This window comes from Chiloscyllium plagiosum, chromosome 23, assembly GCF_004010195.1.
Source record: "Chiloscyllium plagiosum isolate BGI_BamShark_2017 chromosome 23, ASM401019v2, whole genome shotgun sequence".
Classification (NCBI taxonomy): Eukaryota; Metazoa; Chordata; class Chondrichthyes; order Orectolobiformes; family Hemiscylliidae; genus Chiloscyllium; species Chiloscyllium plagiosum.
The window spans coordinates 20,539,457-20,550,216 of NC_057732.1; positions in this window are offsets into that span (position 1 = coordinate 20,539,457).

The following is a 10,760-nucleotide window of genomic DNA, read 5'->3' on the forward strand; positions in this document are numbered from 1 at the left end:
TTACTCTTTCAGTGCATTTGTAGTAATGCTTTGTAACAAAAGTAATTTTGTGCTTTACTCATATTTAATTGAATATTGAGTTTCATGCATCATAGGCTTGGAGTACAATGTTTACACATTAATTGAATAAAGAATACATTTTGAAATTTGTAATTAATATGAAGAAAATATAAAGTTCACCAGTTTTATCTTGACTTTTATGAAAAAGTTAATAGAATTCACTTTGCGAAAGGGATACATTATTAGTGCACAATGTGAGATGCATATTATGCATTTAATGGTGACTTTTGTTCTTGGTAGTTTTCCAAATCCAATTCCAAGTAAACTATTTATTTTAGATGAGGGATAAGCATGTTAATGGTTAAGTACATTTCAAAGTACAAGATGAGACAAGGTGACTAGCTCATAAAGTCTATCCCTTCCAGAGGATCATTTGCAGCTTATATTACCGTGAACTAGTTGCGGAATGTAAATAATCACAGACATAAGCTCTCTAAGTAAAGCTGTGTTATTTGAGTCCTAAGACAACAACATTTCTCCTAAAGTACAACCGATGTTACTCAATTCTAAGCAGTTACATTTAACTTGAACCATATAGTAATCCAATGAATATTTAGTTATCTCCAAAATAAATCTTAGACTATTCAGTCCAAGATTTAAACAGATTCTACTTTTCATCTACTTTTTATTTGGATTAACTAATGCAGAATTAGCTGATTCACTATACTGGCAAATGCATAGCGGCCAAGAGTGTGGTGCTGGAAAAGCACAGCAGGTCAGGCAGCATCCGTGGAGCATCATTTCCTGCTGAGGGGCTTTTCTCCGAAATGTCGATTTTCCTGCTTCTCAGATGCTGCCTGACTTGCTGTGCTTTTCCGCCATCACACTCTTGACTCTAATCTCCAGCATCTGCTTTACTCACTTTCGCCTAAATACATAGATATGTTTGACTGAAGGGTCTGTTCCAGGGTCTGTTCCATGCTGTATGTATTGCTGACTCAATAACTGTATCCACGTTTATGAGATCAAACAAAACTGGACTTACTGGACCTAACATACATGTTCACTTAAGGGGAACAAGTATTCTTCAATACTTGGCAGCAGAAATTGTACCATGGGATTTCAGTTCTAGCAAATTCCTGGAAACAATGAAAGGACATTTTCTTCATTGTACATCTTCATAAATTATTTGGGCTGAGGCACAAAAGAGAAGATCTCTAATTTTGCTGATGATAGAAAATCAGGGACATTGTTAGCCTGTGAGGAAGAATTTAGAATGGCACGAGCAGGCTGGTAGATTAGGCCAGTAGGTCATAGTTGCATCTCTGGGTAGAGAAATCTGATCTGTTAAATTTCAGAGAAATTAACAATAATGGAAAGAGTTCATAAATGGTAGCTTTTCGTTGAGTGAAGGACTCAGAAGTTCTCTGGTGCAAATATTTAGATCTACGAACATGAAAGTGCGGTGAAAGTGATCTTTAAAGTGTATTTTGAACTGATTACATTAACTAAGGCTGTTTTGGGAATCATATTAAAAAAATGGATATCAGAATGATGAAGAAATGCAGCAAAGATCACAGAAGCATTACCTGTGAATTGATAGTCTAGTTTTGATAAAAGGATTAAAAAAAACGTTTTCATTGGAACAAAGAAAGTTCAGAGGAATGCAATGTTATTTTGAAAACTATAAATTGGAGAGGATAAATAGTGAAGGATTGTTTCCATTAGTTGCATCAGTAACAAGAGAGCATAGTTTTGAGATTATTATGTGAAGAATATTTGTTTCATACAGACAGTTATGAGAATATGAGATGCTTCGTCTCAAATGGATATTGACACAGTGTATAATCAAGAAACATTTAAAATACAAAAGAAGCATGATGAGGTGGAGGGGTGGGTGTTGAAAGTAAGTAGGAAATCAATGATTGGGTCCTATTGAGGACTTAGCAACAGAATAGGAGCAATGATTCACTAATGTCCTTCAAGGAAAAAAAATCTGCCATCCTTGACTGATCAGGCCTACAGGTGGCTCCAGACCCGTATCAATGGACTCCTGACTGATAAATGCTTTCTGAAATGGCCTGGTAGCCACTCAGTTGTTTCAACCATTAGAAAGTCTCAAAAACAAATGAAACCAGAAGGAACAACTGGCATTAACTAAGGCAAACACAACCCTGTTGACCCTGCAAAATCCTACTAACTAATATCTAAGAGCTAGTACCAAAATTGGGATAACGATGCATCTTTTCATGACATTATTGGTAAGCATGATCACCACCCTCATAACATTGGAAATGCCTTACATTGTGTTGTGTGACACTTGTTATGGACCACATCAGACCCCCTCAAAACCTAGTTGTTTTAAGCAGGTGTAACATGGATATTCCAGGAGTGATGCAGCTGGTCAAATTACTTGGTTTTAAACAAAACAATTTATTTACAAGATTACAAAATGAAACACATTCGATGAAAACAGAAGAGAACAGAATACCGAGTAACTTAATCTATCCAAAAACCCAACAGACCATTCCAACTTACTGATGCAGTTCCAATATTTGGAACAATCCCTATAAACACCCCTTGACACAAAAGGTAAAATCAAACACAGACTTTTACATGGGAGAAGTCACAGAGAGAGTACCAGCCTGGATCTGCATCTTTGATTCTAACAGCTTCGAAACTCTACTGCTTGCTAACCAAACCAAACCAGAGAAAAGCTGAGCTGGGAGAACTGGCCACGCCTCTTTCATCTTGCAAGTGATTTTTATTTAAACTTAAAAGCCTTTTTCCTGAGGCAGTATCTGTTAGCTATAATCAAATTGGCCCTAAAACCTTCAACCCCAGACTTTTCAGAGTTTGTGACTTTTATGACTTCTCTGAAAACAAAAGCCACGGACAGCATAACCTTGTTAAAGTAGCAGCATCGTCACAGACTAATACCATACTAATTGGGATAAACTTTGGACAAAGCTAGCAACTCAAGACAGGGCATCCATAAGGCACCATGACCCTCAGCAGCAGCAGAATCATATTCTAACACTATCTGCAACTTCCTGGACCTCATAGCCTCACTCTGCCATTACATTCAAGCCAGGGGATCAATTTTAGTTCAATGAGAAATGCTGGAGAGCATGGTAGGAGCAACACCAGTCATAACCAGAAATGAGGTGTCAACCTGTTCAGCTACACAGCATGGCTACTTGTGTGCCAAACAGCATTCGCAACAAGTGATAAAACTAAGCAATCCCACAGCCAATAGATCTAAACTCTGCAGTCCTATCTAATCCAGTCATGAATGGTAGTGAATTTAAACAATTAATTAATAATAACTAAGGAAGAGACTCCATAAATATCTACACTTCAATAATGGGGGATCACAACACATCAGTGCTAAAGCTAAGACTGAGGCTTTATCTACAACCTTCAGCCAGAAGTGTTGAATGGGTGATCCATCTCGAGGTGCCCTTCAGAGATGCCCAGCATTACAGATGCCACTCTTTGGCCAATTCCATTCACTATAGATGATAACAAAGAAGCAGTGGACACTGCAAACCCTATGTACCCTGACAGCATTGTGGAAGTAATACTGAAGACTAGTTTTCTGGATCTTGCTGTGCCCCTCGCCAAGATGTTCCAGTATAGCTCCAACACTAGCATCTACCCAGCCATGTGGTAAATTGCGCAGGTATGTCCTGTACGCACATTGTAGGACAAATTGAACCCAGTCAGTTATCACCCTTTAGTCTACTCTTGATCATCCGTAAAGTGATGGAAGGTATCATCAACAACACTATCAAGCAGCAACCTGCTCAGTGACGTCCATTTTGAGTTCTGCCAGGGCCACTCAGCTCCTGACCTCACTACAGACTTTGTTCAAACATGGAGAAAAGAGCTGAATTTCATTCCTGATGCTCCTTCCATCTAGGATCATTGTAATTTAACTGAAACCCTGACAATCTTCAACATTGCTGATCCGTTTGGCATTGATTGTATGCCAAAGTCAGATTGACCAAACCTGACTCTTCCTCTGTCTTCAGTAAAACTGCTTCAATTTCTCTCCTTTTTATAGTGATTGATATCAAACATATAACAGAAGCATCATTTTCCTATTGGTTAGGATGTCTGGGAGCTAATCCTTCTTAGTGTAGATATATTTAATCAACCTGTTCACCTCTGGAGCAGGTGGGATTTGAACATGAACCTCTGGTCCCAAAGTAAGAACACTATCACTATCTTGCAAGATTCCATCCTCCTTTGTGTATTTCACAACAAGTTAAGTCAGGTAAAATCAGTTAAACAATATAGATTTCTTCCATGCAAGATAACAATCCAGAAAAATGATCAGTTCACAGTGGTTCTAAATATCTCTCCTGCTGTTTGGAAAAGCAGTGGCACTCTAGCCCCAAAATAAGCAAATGTTTGAATGATCCATTTATCTCTTCAATGGGAACTCTTCATAGTAACAATGGCCAGGTTCCTACACTGTTGTATTAGGTAATCGATCTCATGATTTCATCAGGTATGGCAGGTAATGAAATTTTACCTGCACCATTATCCCATGGTAGCAGTCAAATGATGTTGAATCCCTCATGCTGAGCTATTGTTTGAATTTATCTCCTACGTATTTGAGCTGAAGTTTGACTTTTATTTGCAGCACCATGTATGTGGGATTTGAGGCTCTTTTTCATATTTCATAACATCCAGTTGGAGGAGATTCCAATCCGACAAAGGTGTTGTTCCAGGAGACACCAGATAACACTAGCGATTTACCATGAAAGTCTAAACTATTGATGCTCATACATGTTTGGAGAATTGATCTTCTACCTCTGCACCATGTGTTGAGGTTCTTGTCTTTTTCCAGCTGAAAGTCAATGGCTATCTCCTCTGCTTTGTGAACTGTTTTGGTTAAGGAGGTAGTGATTGGTATTGATGTTGCTGGAGCTATTAGACTTGGTGGTCCTGTGATTTCTACCCATAACCCTCAACAGAGGGTCTGCTAGTGTCAACTGCTCCAACAGCATGATGAAAATTAGCAGGAGGAGATCACAGCTTAAAGGAAGGAGTGCTAGAAAAGTGAAATGGCAATTGTCATCAGCACAGAGAGCACTCTGTGACAAAAGTGCTTCAAATAACAATTCTTCAATGACCATGACTTGAATTCTTCATTTTAACTGGTCAAAGCCTTCACAGTCTCTGATTTTGGTGGGTAGCTGATATGTTAAGAAATGTGTTCTTGCCTGGAAATCCAGTGCTTAGAGCTAAAGCTGTTTGTAATCAGCTTTTTAATGATGCCAATTTTTAAAATACTTAGCGAGCAGAATGAAAAATATTCCCTACTCCTCTTCTGTGCAGCTTTGGAGAGAGGCAACAGATGGCCAAATCATGTAGGAGTGGTACCCTGACCTCAGTCTCTGAGATCTTCACATTTTACTCACCCCCAATTCTGTCTCCAGTCCCAGTTTCAGAGTGGCTTTGCTCACACCATGGCTCAGAGTGACTTTGCTCACACAATCGTTCATTCTTTACTTCATTATTTTGCAGCTGGGTTCTTTGCTGCCTTTCTGAGCCAATCATAAAGCTGAAAAGGTGGGAGTCCTTCCCACCGCGAGGATCTTCTGGCGAAATGTCGAATCTTCTGTTCCCTAGATGCTGCCTGACCTGCTGTGCTGTTCCAGCAATAAAGTTTCAGCATATTTAAAGCCTAGCTGTACATCACTTGAGACGCTGCAAGCTATAAACTGCCCTAACACAGTGGTGTTCAATCCCCAACCATAAAGCTGAAAAGGTGGGAGTCCTTCCCACCGCGAGGATCTTCTGGCTTCCATGCCTTTGGCATATTTAAAGCCTAGCTGTACATCACTTGAGACGCTGCAAGCTATAAACTGCCCTAACACAGTGGTGTTCAATCCCCAACATTCAAAGCATGGCTCAGAAGAAAGCAAACTCACTCCCCAGTCTTCAGACAGGGACCTGGAAGCACCAGAGGATGGAAATGGGGACTGTCGTTTTTCCACCCAACAGACACAGGAAACCACACCACTAGACCCAGCAGGCCTGGACACAAATTGCAGCCCAACACAGTGCTGTGTGCCAAGTAGTGGCTGCCAAGCAGTACAGGAAGAATGTTTGTGATTTTCTGTACTCTGCAATAGTGTGGCTACCTCATACTCATCATGTCAACACTCACTCTAACTCTGCCACTGGCCATGCATTTCAGCAAGGCTCATGGATTATGACTTCAAATATTGCATGCATCCTGGCCACTAAGTGGATCTTGTTAACTCATCCTCCCAAAGTACTAACCACCTGCCCTCTGCACTTCTTAGTGACTTTCTTTGACCGCATCACTACCACTCCTGCTCATGCTTGACCACTCTATGATTAATCTAAGTGTAATCTCTGGAGTGCTTCCACTTGACCTACAGAGTTGATTGTGTCCCAACTCCCAGAATGCAAGGACACGTCCCTGGACTGTGTTAGGAGCATGTGCCTGTCTGGCCAACCTCAGGACTGAAATTAGATGAACTTCTTAACTGAAAGTCAGGGGGTGCTGCTACAGATTGTAGTCCCTCTTCGCCCAACTGCTCCCTTTTTTTGACGTTTGCATATGGCTATTTGCTTGAAGCACATGTACTGCATTTGCTGTGTAAATTGCTGGTGCACGCTGCTGATCTAACATTGACATAACATGGTGCTACACAGTGACGCATCCACCCTCTATCTACTTGATGGTTTGAGTGTTCACTGCTCCCCTCTGTGACAAATTGCCTGCAAGCCATAAGATGCACCCTGTGAAGGTGGCCTTGGAGGGAGTACATAAAAAGTTTACAAGACTGATTCCTAGACTTCAGGGATTAGGTTATGAGGCGAAATTATACAAGTTAGGAATATTTGCTTTTGCATTTAGAAGGTATGGGGTTGATCTGATAAAAGTCTTAAAGATATTAATAGAAAAGATAGGGTGATAAAGATAAACCATTTCCACTGCTGGGAATTCTAGAACTGGGGGTATAGTGTAAGAATTAGGACCATACCATTTAAGACAGATGTTAGGAAACACTTCTACACACAAAGGGTAATAGAAGTTTGGAACTCTCTTCCTCAATCAGCAGTGAATGCTAGATCACTTGTTAGTTTTAAATTTGAGATAGGTAAGTTTTTGTTATGCATAGGTATTAAGGGATATGGACCAAAATCAGGTTTATGGAGTTCAGCTGCAGATCAGGCATGATCTCATTGAATGGCTCAAGGGGCTGAATGACCTCCCAAGTTCCTGTAAGATGCATGAAATATGTCTGTGTCTCTATATGCAGAGCGATGTGGCAGAATTATGCAAAGCCATGGGTGTTCCTGAGCTCCTAAGTGTTGAATGGCTAAAATGCTGTCTAAGCTGGTCTAAGATCAGGAGCATAGTGATATATCAGTTTGCTGCTGCTGACCCTTTGTGGACAAGGATTGAGGAAAATGGTGGTCATGGAGCATGATGGGCAGAACAAGCATTCAGTGACCTGCAGTCATCAGTAAACCACTCTGATTTATACTTAGGGAATGTGCGCCACCTAGTTTGTTGATTCAAAATCACAAGCTTTCAGAGTGCTGTTCTTTTATCACTTCACCTGATGAAGGAGCAATGCTTCGAAAACTTGGGATTTTAAATAAACCTGTTGGACTATAGCCTGATGTTGTGTGATTTCTGACTTTGTTTACCCCAGTCCAACACCAGCATCTCCACATCATAGTTTATTGATGAAAGAGGAAAATTAGAAGTGGCATATAAATATTTTGAGTGGGGTTTTAATGAGCTGTAAATAATGAGAAAGAAGGTAGTTACCGCTTAATGGCAAAATGATAAAATCTCGAGATTTACGCTTTGAGGGGACAATTGGAAAAACGTTTCTTGATGTTGAGAACTTGATTTTGCCATTCTAGTTGTATTTCCCACCTTTCTCACTATTACTCAGGCCACACCAGGGAGGGAAAAATTCTGTCCTAAATATGTTTTATGATAGAAATACTGTGGAATTTTATGTCTAAACTTTATCTCTAATAATTCTTATTTAAAGTGAAGTATGCAATCCTACAGATTACGGGATGAAAATTCTATTTTTAAGAGAGTGGATAGTTCATGCTGTTCTGAACAGGGCAATGCAGACAAAAGGTCCAGGAAGGAGTGATAGGCCATACTCTTAAACTTTTAATAGAGTTTAATCTAACAATTACAGGAAAGAGACGAGGCATATTGTAACAACCAAGTACGGAGAGCCAAATATATTTCTATTTTCCATCCCCAAAGTCGGCTGTAATAGTATATGAGTTTCTTTTTAAGGTATACTCTTTAAATTCCATTTGTACCTGACTACTATACGTGTAACTTATATAAAGAGATGAGCCAGAAAGATCTTTGAGTTTTATTGTAAGACACACTCAGATAACATATAAAACTTATTAAGAAGGTGTAACTTATCTTGAATCCTGCAGCACACACAGTCTTACGCGCATACTCACACATTCATATGTATTTTACCTCATTTCTGTTTTAACTGGGCAACTCCTCGTTTTTAAACAAGGATCTTATTCTTGATTCTCCACTAAGAGGAAATATCCTCTCTACATCTGTCTGTCAAGACCCCTCAGGATCTTGTTTGTTTCAGTTAAGTTTCTGCTTACTCTTCCAAAGACAAAACCAAATGGATACTCAGAAACAAAATCAGAAATTGCTAGAAAAACTCAGCAGGTCAGGCAGCATTTGTGGAGTGGGAGCAGAGTTAACATTTCATGTCTGGTGCCCCTACTTCAAAACTCTGCAATTGAATCGTTTGTGCAACGTTTCCTCAAGTTGACATTCCCGTTCCAGATGTTAGTCTGGTATACTTCACTGAACTGCTTCCAACATATTCACATTAATAAGGTGACCAAAACAGTACACAGTACTTCAGATATGATTTCACAAGTGCCTTCTATAACTGAAGCAAATACTCCTTACTATTGAGTTCAATTACCCTAGCAATAAATGATAACATTTTATTAGTTTTTCTAATTAATTGCCATGTCTGCATACTAACCTTTTGTGATTTGTGCACTAGGACACTCAGATCCCTCTGCAATCTCTCACCATTTTGTTAATTTCCTCCTTTTTCATACTTCATGCCGAAATGGAATTTTACTTTGGCCTACATTATGTTGTATTTCCAGATAGACTCATATAGAGATGTACAGCACGGAAACAGACCCTTCAGTCCAACTCGTCAATGCAGACCAGATATCTCAACCCAATCTGGTCCCACCTGCCAGCACGCGGCCCACATCCCTCTAAACCCTCCCTGTTCATATAGCCATCCAGTTGCCTTTTAAATGTTGCAATCGTACTAGCCTCCACCACTTCCTCTGGCAGCTCATTCCACACACACACCACTCGCTACATGAGAAAGTTGCCCCTTGGGTCTCTCTTATATCTTTCCCCTCTCACCCTAAACCTATGCACTTTAGTTCTGGGCTCCCCCAACCCAGGAAAGAGACTTTGTCTCTTTATCCTATCCATGCCCCTCATGGTTTTATAAACCTCTATAAGGTCACCCCTCAGCCTCTGACGCTCCAGGGAAAACAGCGCCAGCTTATTCAACCTTTCCCTATAGCTCAAATCCTCCAACCCTGGCAACATCCTTATAAATCTTTTCTGAACCCTTTCAAGTTTGACAACATCCTTCTGATAGGAAGGAGACCAGAATTGCACGCAATATTCCAAGTGGCCTAACCAATGTCCTGTACAGCCGCAACATTATCTCCCAACTCCTGTACTCGATACTCTGACCAGTAAGGGAAAGCATACCAAATACTTTCTTCACTATCCTATCTACCTGCGACTCAATTTCAAAGAGCTATAAACCTGTACTCCAAGGTCCCTTTTTTTTTATTTCAAAAAAATACTTTATTCATACAATTATTTTGATATCTTACAATTGGTCATGCCATTCTTATGCACACATTGCATTTCTTTACATACAGAGATTGGAATTAATCATTCGTATATACAAGTCTAGACATTGACCATCCAGCTATTTTGCTGAGGTGTCAACAGGGTCCAATTTCTGAGTGGGCCCCCTGTTCTTCTTAGGCAGGCAGACCTTACACGGTGTTCTTTCCGCACCGCGCCTTGGCGGCAGCTGAACCAAACTTCAGCGCTCCAAGGTCTCTTTGTTCAGCAACACTCCCTAGGACCTTACCATTAAGTGTATAAGCCCTGCTATGATTTGCTTTCCCAAAATGCAGCACCTCACATTTATCTAAATTAAACTCCATCTGCCATTTCTTAGCCCATTGGCCCATCTGATCAAGATCCTATTGTTCTCTGAAGCAACCTTCTTCGCTGTCCATTACACCTCCAATTTTGGTGTTGTCTGCAAACTTACTAACTTACCTCTTATGCTCACATCCAAATCATTTATATAAATGACAAATAGTATTGGACCCAACACCGATCCTTGTGGCAATCCACTGGTCACAGGCCTCCAGTCTGAAAAACAACCCTTCACCACCATCCTCTGTCTTCTACCTTTGAGCCAGTACTGTATCCAAATGGCTAGTTTTCCCTATATTCCATGAGATCTAACCTTGCTGGCCAATCTCACATGGAGAACTTTGTCAAGTGCCTTACTGAAGTCTATCTAGATCACATCTACTGCTCTGCCCTCATCAACCCTCTTTGTTACTACTTCAAAAAACTCCATCAAGTTTGTGAGACATGATTTCCCACGCACAAAGCC